The sequence below is a fragment of the Lytechinus variegatus genome, chromosome 4, assembly GCF_018143015.1.
Source record: "Lytechinus variegatus isolate NC3 chromosome 4, Lvar_3.0, whole genome shotgun sequence".
NCBI lineage: Eukaryota > Metazoa > Echinodermata > Echinoidea > Temnopleuroida > Toxopneustidae > Lytechinus > Lytechinus variegatus.
Window position 1 is genome coordinate 23,603,797 of NC_054743.1, and position 11,097 is coordinate 23,614,893.

The window sequence follows — 11,097 nt, forward strand, 5'->3', positions numbered from 1 at the left end:
AGTCCAGGGGCCCGTTGCAGAAAGAGTTGAAATCAACGCAACTCTAAAAATCACGCGCAACTTGATTTTCAACCAATCAACAGCGCGCATTTTTGACTTGCGATTGATTTTTTGACTTGTGTTTAAACGCAACTCTTTCTGCAACGGGCCCCAGCACGAAACTGCTGTTTTGATTCACAAATTTTCGACAAAGACGTCTCGGTTGTTAAAAATCACGAAGGGAATTCGACAATACATATTCTACGTTCTTGAATCTGCCATGTGTTGTGTAGCGAGATGTCCCTATTAACTCGCCGAAGGCGCGATCTGCGTAATTCATTTTACCGTGAAGAGGAATCAGTTGACAGGAAAAATCAATTATAATCTTTGTCAAACGCGGGGCGATATCATGAAGCCCTGGTACGTGTGACTTTAGTCACTAGACATCAAGAAATATATTTAGACCATAACGGTATGTCATATTGGAGTTTTCTTCAATATTATCCAATCCCAATGATCCGTTCCCTATCGATCGGAGCTGACTGGTTCCTGGTCAAAGCCTATGAGAATTTCAGAATTCAGAGGTGAATGGGTTAACTAGTGGCATTAAAAACTCGATGAAAATTGCAGTTTCTCGATCATTTCAAGTATATTTTCTGTTTGCCACAATTTGATAATAACAAATGGAATGCCGTTATAATTTTTAAAAAGATTAACTAAGAAAAAACTCCTGCTGTACAGAACACAGTGTGTACACACACGGTCTTCCGCATGCAGTGTGTGATCTCATACCTAGTAGTGACTCGGTTATTAAAAATGATCCCATCCATGCAAAGTCATCGAAGTTTAAACGTATGTTCAAAGTTTAAACATATGTGTTAACACTGCCACACTATGTTTAAACTGTGTCACACTGTGCTCATATAGGGAAAACACATCAGCTCATACACTGTTAGAAAATTTATCCTTAAAATAAAAGAAGGTCCTGCAGCAGTGTCTCGAGAACACCTGTAATCATACCAGACTGCGTAATTTTACATTATATCATGTAAAATTACAGGGAATTGGTTTTTGGTGTATGCAACCTTACAAATTTCCTTAAATAAAACACCGTTTTCCCCTTTTTAAACAGACCTGTTCTGTTAAATTGCATAAAACTCTTGTTTTATGAATTATACAGAATGAATTCATATTCTAATTACTCGAAAACATGCATTAACTTTATGATCAGTTTTATGAAAGTAAATGGAACACTTCAGCAAAGTGGACCATTCATTGAGCTCAACTAAAATGGCAAAGAAATGACTAGAGCCATTTACTTGAAGACGTCCTTTGTCATGACACTGAATTTCAATGCATAATTTTTTTCCATATTAAACTGGCTAAAATGGGTTCTCTGAAAACAACCCCACAAAAATGAACAAAAGAACAAGAAACACGTTTTATTTTCTAAAAGAGAAGTACGAAACACAAGTTTGGATGGGGAAAGTATTGTTTTAACCTTAATCATTGTTCACCCCTCAATTAAGGATTGTGGCGCATTTTATATTCAACTCTTAGCAGGTCGCAACAGGCACTAGATACTAAACATAAATTCCATAGAATTTAGAATAGAACAGAGTTTAAGGTAAGTTTGTTCTGTTTTTCAATTTCAACCTGTGTGTGGATCTTTTTGTAATATCATTAAACCAAGTCCATCCCAGCAAAACAATTATTTGAATGCAAGTAGAAAAGTCGGATGTAAAGTAAGAAAGTTATGACTCTAACTTTCGCTTAAATTCGCATAACAGTTATATGCACATCATGTTCATTATACAAATGTCTTTATTCTATTATGTCATTTTCAAATTAGAAATCGATAAAAGGGTAGAATAGTGATATTTATTTGAAAGATTCCAACAGAGAACTCACAAATTATCAAATAAATCGGAAAACATCCGAATTGAATGTTATTTTCTCGTTGAGGGTTTTTGATCTTTGACATTTAGAATGTAAAATGAAATGTCTACTTTAAATGGTCATAATTCATCTTTTTCATGGGGACATAAATATTTTCATTTTTGACCAATTCTATGGAGAATCCATACCTAGGGAGAATGTTGAGAATATGGCCCTACATAATACGCTGGAATAACAACTTTATTCATAAAGCCCGATGTGCTAAATACGTTAGAATAAATAAAAGGCTGATGGCGTTTGTTTCATTTCAGATTTTTTCCAACCGCGTAATCCGATAAAATCAGAAAACAAAACAATAATGAACTGGAACCGAAATTACAGATTTGAAGCGAATTATGAAGAGGTGGACACCAAATTCCTTTCTAAAATGATCGAGATGAAACCTACTATTTGATAATTTTTCTTCGATTTCTAACTTTTCTAACGTTCATACTTGACAGGAAGATATAGATAGGTTCTTGTATGAAGTTATATTCCTATCGCTCTCAATGCATATTGACTGGACGGCAATGTCTGATTCGACTACACATACAGTCACTGACAACGAAATACAAAATGCATACATGCACGCACGAATAACATAACTCATAAGCTAGCTCTCAATGTACAAACAGTGACATAGTTGAGCTCGGAATGATTTGCCATTTATAAGAAAAAAATATGAGTTACACTATTTATCAGAAACACCATTGTTATTTCTGAATGGGTGATGGAAAGGTCTTTTGAAAGCCGGAATGCTGGCGTCATCACATGGCTCCGGATCACCGGTTCCGAACAAAATCGACATCGTGTGATCGTATGCATTCGAGGTTATTCACGAGAGGCGCAATTTTATGCCGGACCAGGAATAAGTCAAAAATCTGCGATCTCCAATAGCTGATTTCAAGTTGTTTTTTTTTTATCTTAGTCATTTTCATCTCCTGTCGTCTTTTCATGTTTACATTATTTATCTAATATCAAAATCTTCACTATTAACATATTTTTAATCAACATATACATCGCATCTTAAATGTTTCAATCATTTTTTTAAATTCATATTTGATTCTTTTTTTTTACTATTCAATCCTTTTCTTCCTTTCTTTTTGAGAGAGGCTGGATAACTGGTTGAGTATGCTATTGCCATCTAGCGATCTGTTTCCATATTAATTTATATAGAAACATCGAATCGATTAAAACTAAAACCCAAAGTGGTCATAGTTAAATTAAGGGCCCCAAATGATAAAATCAGAAAACAACCAAACAATAATCGGATAAGTTGATATTAAATCCACTTCCAATAAACCAACGCATGATCGGATTACACTCTAAAGAAATGTTTACCCAATATTGGGTAATATGGGAACATGCATGTTGGTTGGATAAAAGATACCAGGTGTAAATTTTAGGCAATGTTGAGTTGAAATAGCTCAATATGGGGAAAATATACCTAGCAAACATGCAGGTTCCCTTTCTACCAAATATTGGGTAAAATTTTACTCAATGTTTTTAGAGTGTATATTATCAACTGTTTGTTAATTGTCACTGGGTATTCACTAATTTATGTGATGTGGTTTATAGTTATAAGTTAATTAATTTTGTATGAATACAAAGAAGGTTGATGAATTTTGGTCCCCTTGACGGCCAGAATTATGTACTCCTCGTTGTGCAATGAGTCACAGGCCGTTTCTAAAAAAGGGCAACCGAAGTTCAAAGGTCGGCTTTATTAAGAATACATGATGTATTACTTTAACGTCTACTCTACATATATGAGTAACTCATCAACTTTAATTTGACACCTTGCTTGCGTCACAATTGTCCCTGGTCACAGAGTTATGGTCCTTTGAAGACGAAGTGTACAAAACCTACTTCTTCCACGTTTTGTGTTTTAATGTACATGAACGAAACTCACTTCGTTTGTAAGGTTTTGGTTTAGCCAGAGTTTTACTTTGCAAATTTCAGTGAAATGTTCTCTTCTGCTTACTCTTTAACCGAGTGAATGTCCCATAACTGTCTAGCTGCAATTTTGGTTAGCCACATCTTTGTGACATGAAGTCACATTGTAAACACATGTGGGTGTCACAGAGTTATGGTCCTTTGAAGACGAAGGGTACAAAACCTACTTCTTCAAGTTTTGTGTTTTAATGTACATGAATTCAGTGAAATGTTATCTCTTAATTCTGCTTACTCTTGAACCGAGTGAATGTCTCATAACTGTCTAGCTGCAATTTCGGTTAGCCACATCTTTGTGACATGAAGTCACATTGCAAACACATGTGGGTGTCTATGTGGATTAATGTGGATTTTCCTTGAATGCTAATTAAAAGTTGTGGTGAAGACGATTATCAAATAATGTTATCATCGAAGCTTAATATTTGTCTGCCACCACCGGTGTGCTCTTACACTTAACAAGGGGGTGCTGCATATGTTATTCTCCTTAAGTAGCACCGCATGGAAATCCGGTAGTTGTGCCAAATAGCAGAAATGTAACCAGAATGACGAACATTTGTTTTGACCCACTCTTTTTTTTATGACCAAAATGATCTTAATTTTTAATTAAAACATTTTTTCATTCCATGTGAACTTCCTCGTCCTCGTGACCAGAACAACCTTCATTTTTAATTAAACATTTATTTTCCTTGTCAAATTCCTCATGACCAAAACGACATTGATTCTTAATTGAACATTTTTCCTTTTCTTTGTAATTGTTCGGCAGCGGTTCACTGTGTAATCAGAGGGTGACTTAAAGCAGTTTGCACTCTCCAAAACATGTCAATCGGTTGAGTTTGGAAACACTTATAGAATGTTTCGTAATGGAAATGGGAAACAATGTGTACAATCAGCACGGGAATCGGACAAAATCCGAAGACCGGGGGACCGTTTCATGAAACTTGTCATCCAACTGACATGTTGTCGATTTGTGACAGTTACTATGGTAACAGTCAGAGGCCAGTGCATCTTAGCCAATGAAAACGGAGGATTTCACTAAACTTTTCATTAATGACAATTTAGTCAGTCCTGACAATTTTCATGAAGCCCCATCCCCCCCCCCCCGGTCAATAATACTTCTGAATTAAAGGAATAAGAGACGTCGTTTTAAGCGCGGGGAACCTGAATATCATGATGTCGATGGTAATAACGACGATTATGACGATGGTAATCAATCCCACATACATTCGTAATTCTGAAGCTTAGTTATTCCGAAGGTTCGGATATTCCGAAAGTCCGTTATTCAGAAGGTTCGTATTTCCGAAGGTTCGTAATTCCGAAGGTTCTTTAGTCCGAAAACTAAATGATTAACGAACTTTATTTCGTTTTCGGATTAAAGAACCTTCAGAACAACGAACCTTATTTCGTTTTCGGATTAACGAACCTTCGGAGCATCGAACCTTATTTCGTTTTCGGATTATCGAACCTTCGGAATAACGCCACAAATGTTCGGATTAACGAACCCTTTTACGTTTTCGGATTAACGAACATCGAGGTATAGGCAATTTACGTGTTTCGGAATTACGAACCTTCGGAATTACGAAGTGTAACCATCAATCCTATGATGATGATGATGATGATGATGATGATGATGATGATGATGATGATGATGATGATGATGATGAGAGTTATGATAATCAACCGTATCAATGATGGTGTGGTGATAATAATCATGATTACGATGACTGTAATGATGATGATGATAATGTCGTTGATAATAACGATGTCATCGATGGTGATAATGATGATGATGATGATGATAACGATCGTGATGATATCACAATGACAAGAGAGATAGAATTGATATTCATCTTAACCATATTTCGATCCCATTTACGCCACAAATCTCTATTTAGCAGATGTTCGTCATTTTCACATTTCTGGCACTCGAGACCCTTCCAGTATATGATTACTTTGATAACTCTCTTGACCACAAAACTGTGATAGCCGTCCAGATGTCAAAAAAAGAAATAAACAATAGGCCTATAGAAAAGGTTATAACGTATATAGTTGCCCGTATCAAACCGCAGATTTCGGTCATGCGTGCGATAAGGATATCATCTATGAATACTTGGCTAAATGTCATATTTATCCAAGTTTATTTGCACTTAGTTCATGTTCATTCATGCCTCAGTAAGCACAAACGAATTTCAGAAATATGCAATATTTGCTTAATCCTCTCCTTAATTTCGATACCCCCTAAAAATTGTTTATCACTGTTTTAGCATATATTTCTACATTACATGAATATTTTTTCCTAAACATGGCAAAGCAGTTGTTGTGTGAATTATTGATGATGTAAAATAAAAGTTTTAGTGGCAGCATTCACTATTCTACATTTAAAGCTTATTTTGGTGGGGATCCAATTCATTTTTCAAAAATAGACAATTTTGTCTTCATGGTATAAAACAATAAAAAGCGTATAAATAACGTAAAGAGATGGGAATTGCTGCTCCCGTGTTTGGCGTTTACGATAAAGGGATAGAGCCTCGTCAATCTGGTGCTGCACATGGGTTACCAGGCCCACGAACAATAGGGCAAAAGGAATTTTTAGAGTATTTCTAGTAAAGATTTGTATTTCGAACAATAAAATATGGATTTTCATTTTCCTAAATATTTTTCAAGATGAAATGGGCTGAAAGATTTTGGTTATACGCGTTGCATTTTGTAAGATAGGTGTGCAGAATGTAGACGCTAAATGTCCTCAAATGAAGAATTCAAATTCTCACAGGAGTCAAGAAATGAAAGATTTATTGGTCACTTTACGTCAGAAGACTGGAATGCCAGGTGATACTCCAATGTTGATTCACATGACTGAACTGTATAAAATAAAAATAAAAAGTTTAGGTCTCTATGCAAAATATTAAAATCACATAAATTACATATGTAATTTATCAAGAAAAGGTCTTTCTTAGAACACTCGTATTGTGTTTTTTATATTATAACCGCAATATTCTAATATGTTAATTATTGTTATGATGTAAATATTATGATTAGGGTTTATATAGTTTCGGATTTTATGTTTTATGTTTCGCTTAATGTGCAGATTTTCCATCGGAGCAATTGTGGCCGGAGCAAATTTCATGGAACCCTCTCTTCAATACGGTGATTATGGTATTTTGAAAAAGTATCCAAGTTGAACTCTAGCATTTGGGGGAAACAAATCGTGTTCTTGAAGAACCCTTTTACTACACATGATGCCAATGTGTATATTTATATTGGAATGTTAAACTATATGGAAATTGATGCTGCACCTTTAAAGAATGTTAATTTTGGTTGTATCAAGAGCCAGCTGGGGTCTGAACGTCGTATTCTCAGATAAAGTTCTTCCACATAAATGCACAAGTTTTTTATTATAGTATCATTGAGGGTGTAAGTAAGATATACCCGCATCAAGTATAGGGAAAATAAAGATATTTATTGCACCATACGTTCTAGCCGATGGTGTTTAGACTATTTCGAAGACCCATCTTTTATAAATAATTGTATAATGCGAGGATGAAATGATGTGTATTATTCTTAAACACGGAAATCAACCATATGCGGTTGAGATTTATTTATTTTATTTTATTACATTTCCAGGTACACATACTCATAGTCAAATTCATTACATTGAAAATAATCATCATACAACATCCATTATACAATATTAAATAAAAAAAACAACACTAAAAAAGAGGAAAGAACACCAACTAATGCCTGGGGATTATCAAAAGAAATCAAGTTTCTGTTAAAAGACTCTCCTCATTAGCTGGTGCTAAAAATAACACTCACATTAAAATACAGTTCAACAAATAACAAATAAAAATGACATTTAAAGACATAATTGGCTAATGCAGGTTTAGAAGGAAAAAAAGAGAGAATGAATGAATGAAGGAAGGGAGGGAGGGAGGGAGGGAGGAAGGAAGGAAGGAAGGAAGGAAGGAAGGGAGGAAGGAAGGAAGGAAAGAAAGAAAGAAAGAAAGAAAGAAAGGTAGAAAAGGAGAAAACAAGAAGGAAAGAAAGAAAACAAAAGCTGGATAAAAGTGAAAAAGGAGAAATGGTGAAAGCAAAGTAAGAAGGCAGAATTATATGCATTTTTTTCTTAACCGATTGATGGCTACAATGAGGAAATGCAATGTTTGAATTAAAAAAAAGATATTCGATAAACAAAACAACCCTCATCTCGAAAAAAAATAACGGGTTACGAATAGGTCTATATGATAATACGTCTAGTAGACAAGACCAATATGGGGAGAATTTGACTTCAAGAAGCGTTTTGGGGTAAAAGTTGGGAACTGGTCAATTTCACCTAATTTGAATGTGCTGAATCTGATAAGACCGGTTCCCAAGCCAAATTTTCATGTTTTTACCACCTAATTTGCATAAACAAAATGGCTGCCAAATTGACTATTTATAATCTTATTTCTACAATATTCTTTTATAATATTTGCTTTCACCGATATAGATACTGCAAAATCCTGCATACATAGCAATGTACCATTCAGAAAAAATCGTTATTTTCTGTTTGCTGCTAATTAATTATCCAAATCTATGCATATTTTGCAAAAATGTGCTATAATTTGATAATTACACCTCAAAAAATTATTATTCTGGGTACAAATATAATTTGTATCATTGTGATAACTGTTTGGCCCCTGAATATAATATTTAAGTCAATTTTTATATGTATTTTTTTATTCTTTGATTTTTTATGTTCTTGTATTTTTTGCCATTTTCTTTGTATATGTTTGATATGAGATCTTGAAAAAAAAACTAGTATCAATGGCAGACAAATATCAAGCTTCAATCATTGAATCATTTGATTAACTTCTTTTGCCACAACTGTTAATTGTACTCAGGAACAAATACACACACATGCTCCCACACCCACACCTGTATATAGAAAGTAATATACTTGCAAGGTATATTATACATGCCCAATATAAAACACATTGATGCTGATCCTATAATCATGACAATTACCAAATTCAATGAACCCGTCAGAAAAGAAGGGTTTAGAAGTTAGAAAACATGTAATCATGCTGGAATTAGATTTCTTGAAATATTTATATTAAAATGTCTTATATATCCTTTATAATTCGATAACAGACCCAATAATCAATGATTTCTAATGATTTTTTTTCAGTGTAGTTTATCAACCAGATTTAAGTATCAGTACATTGTTAACATCCTTGTAGCAAAATTATATATTTGATTCGTCTCCATCAGAACGGCAATCATTACAGTTAACAAAAGAAGAATTTGTAATAAAGGCAAAGGGTCTGTATTACCGGATCACTTACTCGTTTTTTTTTTATCATTACCGATATATTTATTTCCTCTGAGTCAACCATCAAAGTAATACCTGAAAACCACAGCTTCTATCCAACCCTTGCCATTGAAGATTCTTTGCCAAACGATACTGAATACAGAAGAGGAAATGATAAAAAATAGGGGGCTAAACACAGATTAGCTCCATGGTAAAAACATGGGCAAAACAAGAAGGTTTCCAGCTGCCCAGTCACTGCCCAATGCAGAACAAATTTTCACACTGCGTTCTGTGGTTGAAAGGTGCTAGGGATGCCTGATGAAGGTAAACCAGCATGGAGACATTTTTCAGAAGTGCAGTCTAGAGGTTATCTGGTCATGGATGATATTTTCCGCACCACCTCATGTAAGACAGTGTCTGATCTCAGCAATTCTGTGAAGCTGGTAATATGCAGATTGGCAGACATGTGATGTGAGTTTCTTCATGCTCAAAGTTATATCAAAGACAACGCCAAGATATCTAGCCTTGCATACTGTAGATATACAACTTCCTCACCTATTAAGACCGGAGTTGTAGTCATAATAATTACGCATATGGAGATGACAGAACAAGTTACTTCAGTGGCAGCACCAACAACAGCAGTCAACAGCATAGAAGTGTACACCATGGACAAGTTGCCACATTATAGAGCCAAGAGGAGTGATGTACAGTTTGAAGAACAAGGGACCAAGGACAGACTCCCAAGGAACTCCATAGCAAAGGATAGTAACAGGAGACTGCATGTCAATGATGAATACAGCTTGTCCTCCTGTTCGCAAGGTAAAGGGAAAGCCATTGGAGTGCAGAATCATCAATTCCAAAACAGACTGTCAGTCTCCCAAGAAGAATGACATGTTCAGTGGTACCAAGACCGGTTGACAAGTCAAACATAACTTAGGCAACTGCTTTCTTCATAGAAAGAGATCTCCTGGCTCTACAAAGAAATTCTTGACCTAGACTTTGATGGTGATATCTCACACTCGCATGCAGCCTATCAGAGCTCGGTCAGCTATTGGATGCTGTTGGGTTTGATACCGATCAAAAGAAGTGGATTAATAATTAATAACCTACATGAACACCAAACATGTCAGGAACCAACCATCCTCTGAAAGACATCTTCGTTATAAATTAGAAATAATCTATCTTTCGAATATGTGAGAATATTAGAAGTTCGATAAATGGCCAAGGGGACATAACACAATTCACTGAGGTATTGAAAGGTGCACTCCGAGCATTTTAATACCTGAAACAAGATCTGGTCAGACAGCAGATTCTCTCTCAAGACAAAAGTTTAGGTTTTCTCTATGGATCTGTGACATAAGAATCAGACATATCTCAAGAACACAAACACGATGACTTCGATACCAACGGCCTCCGCAGAATACTTGTGCTAAATTGATTTGATTATAACAATGTCACTAATTAGTCAGGTCCAGATTTGAGAAAAGTAGACTGCCTTAGGCAAATTGTGTTAATGCTGAATTAAGAAGTGTTTTAGCATAATTTGAGGGCGCTGAGTCCAAATTTGCTGTTTGCCAACCTTGATTTTGATGTTAAAATCCTCAAATTGGCAAAAACAAAATGGCCGCCATTCTACACCCATTTTTACTCTATTCTGACCCCCAAACTTGTAACAAAAATGTTTGTCAACGATTTTTGGTAATATCTGATCTGAGAAATTACATACTAAAAATCCAACAAAATCCGGATCCAGGAAAGTGGTTATTTTCAAGATGGCGTCTAAGATGGCCACCATCAACTGAAAATTAATATAACCCGACACTTTCTCTACCCTAAACACCTTTTTCAGTGCATACATTGTATTCAATGATGTAGGGGGTAAAGGGAAAAGAGTGAACATAAGCACCCCAGGGTACCTAAAAATCAAAGACTGCGTAAAAATG